The sequence below is a fragment of the Drosophila miranda genome, chromosome 3, assembly GCF_003369915.1.
Source record: "Drosophila miranda strain MSH22 chromosome 3, D.miranda_PacBio2.1, whole genome shotgun sequence".
Lineage (NCBI taxonomy): Eukaryota > Metazoa > Arthropoda > Insecta > Diptera > Drosophilidae > Drosophila > Drosophila miranda.
The window spans coordinates 2,870,005-2,877,282 of NC_046676.1; positions in this window are offsets into that span (position 1 = coordinate 2,870,005).

The window sequence follows — 7,278 nt, forward strand, 5'->3', positions numbered from 1 at the left end:
TTGAGGCCCCAAAGCCCGTCGACCAAGCTCCGCGTCGTTTTCGATGCGTCTTGTAAAATGTCCTCTCAGGTGGCCTTGAACGACATATTGATGGTCGGTCCTACGATACAGGATGAGCTGTATTCGACATTGCTCCGATTCAGACTACACAGGTACGCCTTGACAGCCGATGTCAAGAAGATGTATCGCCAAGTCTGGGTCGCTGATGCGGATAGACAATTCCAGCTCATAGTGTGGAGAAGAGACCCGTCTGAGTCCTTGAGAATATACCAGCTCAACACCGTAACGTATGGGACTGGACCAGCCCCATTTTTGGCTGTTCGGTGTTTGAAGAGGTTGAGTGAGTCTGCAAAACTCTCATTCCCTAAAGCTGCTAAAGTTATTGACTCCGACTTCTATGTCGATGACATGTTGACATGTTAAAGACAATTAAGTCTGATGTGGCTCAGGTTCTTCAAACCGCTGGGTTTGAATTGAATAAATGGTTTTCGAACTCACCTGAGGTCACCGCATCCGAGAGCACAGCTAAACCGATAACGATCTCGGACTCAGAGTCAACTAAGGCGTTAGGAATATCGTGGCTGCCACACGAAGACGTCTTTAAGATCCAAATTGACACGGCAGTTATGGGTCTCCGAGCGACAAAACGGAACATATTATCGGTGACATCAAAGCTGTTTGACCCCCTTGGCTTGTTAAGTCCTTTAGTAATTAAGGGAAAGATCCTACTGCAGGAGCTTTGGCTTAACAAGCTAGATTGGGATGAGTCAATTTTAATGAACTTGGAAACACCATGGAACTTATTAAAAGAATCCTTGGGTCAGTTGGAGAAGATTACCATACCCCGATTTGTGCATACTGATCCCATGTCACCGATTCAAGTACATGCCTTTGCCGACGCATCCATGAGAGGTTACGGAGCCTGCGTCTATATCCGTAGAAAGACTGCAGAAGGTTTCGAGGTCTCCTTGTTGACTGCAAAGTCGAAAGTAGCGCCGCTCAAGACGAAAACGCTCCCAAGGCTTGAGTTCTGTGCCGCTCACCTTCTCGCAGACCTTTGTCACCGAATCAAATCACTGCTCAAGATTCCAATTGAGAAAATGATATACTGGTCAGATTCAGAAGTTACTCTTCATTGGATCAGATCTCTTTGTCGTTGTCAATATTCGTTGCGAACCGAGTAGCGGAGATTAAAGAGTGGTCAAGTGAAGCTACGTGGCGGCATGTGCCAACAAAACAGAACCCAGCAGACATAGTTTCAAGAGGTTGTGACGTAGAGGAAATCGTGCAGTCGATCTGGTTTGGTGGACCAGAGTTCTTAAAGTTTGAAGAAGAGAGCTGGCCCAGAAATCCACACTTCGAGCTTTCCGAAGAAGAGCTACAGATGGAAAGTCGGAAGAAATCGGTCGGTCTAACCGTCGCGGCCAAGCCAAATTATTTAGTGGATTTAATCGAGGGATACTCGTCACACCTCTAACTGCTAAGAGTGTTCGTTTTCATGTTCCGCTTCATCCGAAAATGCAAAGACAAAAGTCTCAACTTTGAGAAAATTCCGTCATCCGTAGAATACGACGAGGCATTTCTAAAAATAGTCGAAATAACGCAGAAAAATGAGTCTCAAGAAGATATTGAAAGGGTTCGTAAAGGCACCAAGTTAGGCCCCAGTCTTCAGCGTTTGAATCCCTTCATCCATGAAGAGGCTGGGACTTGGTAATCTTTTTCGTTGTTGCGAGTTGGGGGGCGACTAGTTAACGCTCCTATGTCATATAATGCCAAGTTTCCCTTTTTATTGACAAAACGCTCGCAGTTTGTGCAGACATACGTTCGCTATCTGCATCAAACGAATTTTCATGCCGGGCCACGAGCACTCGTGAGTATCCTTAGACAGCGCATTTGGATAGTGAATGCTCAGGCGGTCTGCAGGGCGACAGTTAGGTCGTGTATTCGTTGCTTTAAATGCAAGCCTCTACTACAGACCCAAATGATGGGCAACTTACCCGCAGACCGGCTCCGTGCTCTCCGCCCATTTTCAGTATGTGGCGTTGATTTTTGTGGCCCAGTCTATACGACTCTGAAAATTCGTGGAAGGCCCCCTTATAAGTCCTACATAGCGTTATTTGTCTGTTTTGCGTCCAAGGCGGTTCATTTAGAAATTGTCTCCGATTTGACGACTAATTCCTTCTTGTTGGCATTCCAAAGGTTCGTCGGTCGTCGAGGATGTCCACAACGCGTGAACTGCGACAACGCGACAAATTTCGTCGGAGCAAGTCGCCACTTCAGCGAACTGCGGAAGAGGATAGAAGCGGAAGCGGACGCGATACGCGAATTCGCGTCAAGAAGCGGGTGCGAGTTTGCCTACATACCGCCTCGAGCACCGCACATGGGCGGAATTTGGGAGGCCGGTGTGAAGTCTGCCAAGGGCCTACTCCTACGGGCAGTCGGAAGCGCTCTCCTCACCGCAGAGGAGCTGGAGACCGTGCTGGTCGGGATCGAGGCGGTACTCAACTCGCGCCCGCTAGGACCCCTAAGCCCAGACCCAAGCGACGGAGACGCGCTGACTCCCGGGCACCTGCTGACAGGCGGGCCGCTCATCGCACCCCCAGCACCCAGGACCCCGGACCAGGAGGGTCTGAGTTGCTTAAAGCGATGGCGGCTTGTCTCGTCAGCCAGGCAAATGTTCTGGCAGCGTTGGTCCCGGGAGTATGTGCTGGGATTGCAAATAAGATGCAAGTGGCAACAGGAGGAACCAAACATCAAGGAAGGCGACCTCGTAATCGTCGCCGAGGACAACCTGCCGCCTCAACAGTGGCTCCTCGGAAGGGTGGTCGGAACAACCGCCGGGCAGGACGGAAGGGTCAGAGTGGTCGACCTAAGGACGAGCAGCGGAGCCACGTTCAGGAGGCCAATCCACAAGTTGGCGCTTCTGCCACTGGTTTGAAGCCTTCCAGGCCTTAAACGGGGCCGGTGTAGCGCCATTTGGCGTATAATAATTGTTATTAGGATCGTATTTTATGAAGTCTAGTGTAAGCGCAATAAAAGCTCGCTCTCTCGCTCTTGGCGAATTCGCCCCGCTTTGCCACCGTAGGTAAGATATGCGAAGAAGAAATTGTTTGAAGATATGGAGAAAACTCGAGAAAAACCTATTGAAACGAACGCACGCACTCCTTTTTTTCGTCGTCGTAAAATACAATAATTTGCAGTCACCCAAGTTTTTCGGTCTCTTTTATTTAGAAAAACTATTCTAAATTTTCACCCACACTTCAACAAATCTCAGCGCATCGATGTACCCATTGGAGCCAGCTTATTTTACGACATTTTATGCGTTGGACAGATCAAATTGGAGAGGGGACTTCCTATAATACAAAAAACCCGTCTCGGCTGGGTTGTCACAGGTGGAGGTCATTACTCCCACAGCTCAGTGCTCCTACTGCCTCTAGCTCGACGGAATTGAGTCAAACGCCTACCGTTGGTTTGGATGAGCTAGTGCGAAGGTTCTGGGAAGTGGAAAACTGCCACGGTCCCGCTACAGAAGCAACAAAGGAGGAAATTGCTTGCGAGGAACATTTCAAAAAACATTGCGGTCGGCTTCCAAGTGGCGACTACTGCGTTTAATTGCCTTTAAAGCTGAGTGACAGTCTTCTTGGAGATTCTTATCAACAAGCCTATCGCAGATTCCTCAATCTAGTGCGCAAGTTGGTTCGCAAACCACTTCTCAAGGCCCAATACGCCGCATTTATAAAGGAATACGTCGATTTGAATCACATGTCCCCTGTCAAAGGTGACGCACTTAAACAATGCAAATTTTTTCTTCCTCATCACTGCGTCTTAGGAGAAGACAAAACCACCACAAAACTCCGAGTAGTTTTCGACGGATCCGCTTGTACATCTACAGGATATTCCCTCAACGATATATTGATGTCAGGCCCAACAATTCAGCCAAAGTCATTCACGACTCTTCTTCGATTTCGTACCGTTCGTATAGCATTGACTGGTGACATTTGTAAAATGTATAGATGCGTCCGTGTCTCGCCCCAAGATAGTTTTCTGCAGTGCATACTGTGGCGTGACTCACCCCTCGAGGTGCTAAGAACATTCAAGCTGGATACCGTGACCTATGGAACGAAACCAGCAGCATTTCTGGCCGTCCGTTCTATGCACCAACTAGCGGCAGACGAGAGTTCGTCATATGCAATTGGCTCTGAAGTTGTGCTGCGGGACTTTTACGTGGATGATTTGCTAACGGGGGGAGATACTACAAATGAGGTGCTGGAAATAATTCGCCAGGTGTCAGGACTCTTAGCCAAAGGAAATTTCCAGATCAGGAAATGGTGTTCCAACGATACATCTGTACTCGATCAAAAACCTCATGAAGATAGGGAAACATTTGTTAAATTTACTGATGGCAGCGATGTAACCAAGACGCTAGGTTAAGCATGGAATCCCACTTCGGATGAGCTATTATTTTCATTCTGTCCCAATCAAGTCCCTTCGAAACCAACTAAGCGAGTTGTATTGTCAACTATTGCACAATTTTATGATCCACTCGGACTTATAGGGCCAGTAATTACTAAAGCAAAAATATTTCTACAGCAGCTGTGGAAAGAAAAGCTTCATTGGGATGAAAGTCTGCCAGTCTCTTTACGCACAACTTGGATCGACTTTATTCAGCAGTTTGACTCTATACAACAAATTTCTTTCCCGCGCCTATCGATCCTTCGAAGCAGCAACCTTGAAATTCATGGATTTTGTGATGCCAGCATGAGTGCTTATGGAGCTTGCATCTACGCTGTTTCGCAAGGCGACAATGGAGTCAAGGCAAATCTTCTATCTTCCAGATCTCGTGTAGCGCCACTGAAGACTATCACAATACCCAAGTTGGAATTATGTGGTGCAGCGCTACTCGCTCAGCTTATGCATGAAGTGTCTTTGATGAACTTCAATTGCTCTTATTATTGCTGGTGTGACTCCACAGTCGTTTTGGCTTGGATCAAGAATCAACCATCCAACTTCAATGTATTTGTCGCTAATAGACTTTCAGTTATTCAGGAACTCACATCTGGAATGTCTTGGCTGCACGTGCCAACTGATCTAAACCCTGCCGATATGCTTTCTCGAGGATCATTACCAGCTGAGCTCATCAATTCTCATCTTTGGAAGTATGGACCTACATACTTGACAGCCAGTAAGGATCAATGGCCAAGTACGCCTGCTCTTCCAGAGCCGGTTTTGGAGGCACGAAAAACCATACTAATTACCAACTGCGCGTCAAGATATTTGGTGGAAGAATCAAAGTTTGTAAATTCCTTCCCCAAAATGCAACGAATTTTTGCGTATGTATGCAAATTCATTCATCGACGAATGTCTGGAATAACTGTGGAGGACTTGCGTTTGGGAACCGAACTGCTTCTTCGTCTTACTCAGCAATCTCGTCTATCTACTGAAATAAGAGCCCTGGAAACGTGAAAGGACATCAAGGCTTCAAGCTCGATCGTCTCGCTTTCGCCATTTTTAGATGATTGCGGTTTGCTTCGAGTTGGAGGGCGTCTTAAAAACTATACCTTGGACTTCGAAGCACGGCATCCCATAATATTGCCCAAGAATCATTCCATCACTTCTGCTCTGATACGGCACTTACACGAAAAACACCTTCACGCTGGACCCCAGTCGCTATTAGCCATCATATTTGGTCAGATAATGCCACAAATTTTTTTGGAGCGCGGAACGAACTGGCGGAACTTAAGTCGCTATTCCTAAGCGACAGTCATCAAGAAGCCGTGCATCAAGCTTGTCTCACCGATTGCATCGATTGGCGTTTCATTCCTCCTAGATCGCTACATTTTGGAGGATTGTGGGAGGCGTCAGTCAAGCTTGCTAAACATCATCTTCGACGTGCCCTTGGATCCTCGCTTCTTGGATTTGATGAGCTGCGCACTCTCGCGTGCAATATCTGTGCAATCATTAATTCAAGGGCATTGTTTCCTCTTTCAGAGAACCCTGCAGATCTCGATGTACTCACGCCCAGCCATTTTCTGGTTGGCGCCCCCATCACAACCTTCTTGGAGCCTGACTTGGTTCATTTAAACGTCGATCGCTTGGACCGTTGGCAGAAGGTCACACAGCTTCAGCAAATCTTTTGGTCTCGCTGGCGCCAATCGTATTTAACCAGTCTTCAAGAAAGAACGAAGTGGCGCACCCGGAATCCTGAGCTTCACGTCAATGATGTCGTTCTTGTTAAGGACGAGAACTTCCCTCCTCTGAAGTGGCCTCTAGCGAGAATCCTCGAGCTCATCCCAGGAGCTGATGGCGTAACTCGAGTCGCCGTGATCAGGATGGCTACAGGTGTTAGCCGAAGAGCACTTGCAAAACTATGTCTATTGCCTCTACGAGATGAGGTGAAAGGCATGGATCCTTCCACGGGGGGAGTATGTTCGGGCGAAGCCCGAGTGTAAATTTTTTACCATCGTTCTATTGCCTATCAATTGACTTTCCTTTCCATTTTGGTCATTATACTAAACTAACGTAACGTAAGCGTAGCTTTATCTATGCTCGCTCAGCAACATGCTCTCATTTAATCATCTAGTCTTTATCTATGCTCGCTCTTGTTATCTTTTCTTTCCTATGCCGTCGCTAAGCCGTCAGCAGCTGCGCCTGCTCTAGCAGTTACCGCTTGATATAGTTGGAGAACAGACCCTTTTTGTCCCCAATCTATTACTTTGGCTCGAGATCGGCTCGCTTGCCTCATCCAAGTGTATCACTCTAATACTATTGTAAAAGGCTCTGGCATCTTCGGCCACCCTCAACACACAAAATACCTATAATAAAATTTATAACGTTTCGGAAATTATTAATTCGTGAATTTTAAGGAACAATCATAGTCAGCGAAAAAGCTCGTTGTCTCAACAAATATATTTTGTACAAGATGAGAAGGGACGAGATTCTGGCACTGCTAGTTGCGGATTTGAGGCTTAAGTTAAACGAACTGGGTTTGGAGACGGTTGGTAGAAAGGTAGATTTGCAAAACAGGCTTCTTACTCACTATGATTTTTTAGTGGAGGTAAATGAGAGTGATGGGGATGAAAATGAACATTCATTCAAGTCAACAGAACCGCAACAAGTTGAAAATGAAGAAATCGGAAATAGATTGGCCGGAATAAGTCGCAGAGAAATGGAAGCTCCAGTTTTAGCTAGGTCGTGGTTCAAGTTGAAGGATGTGGAAGGTAGCGTTTCAGAGTTTTCCGGTTCAAATAGCTTGGATGTTAACCAGTGGATAATTGAACA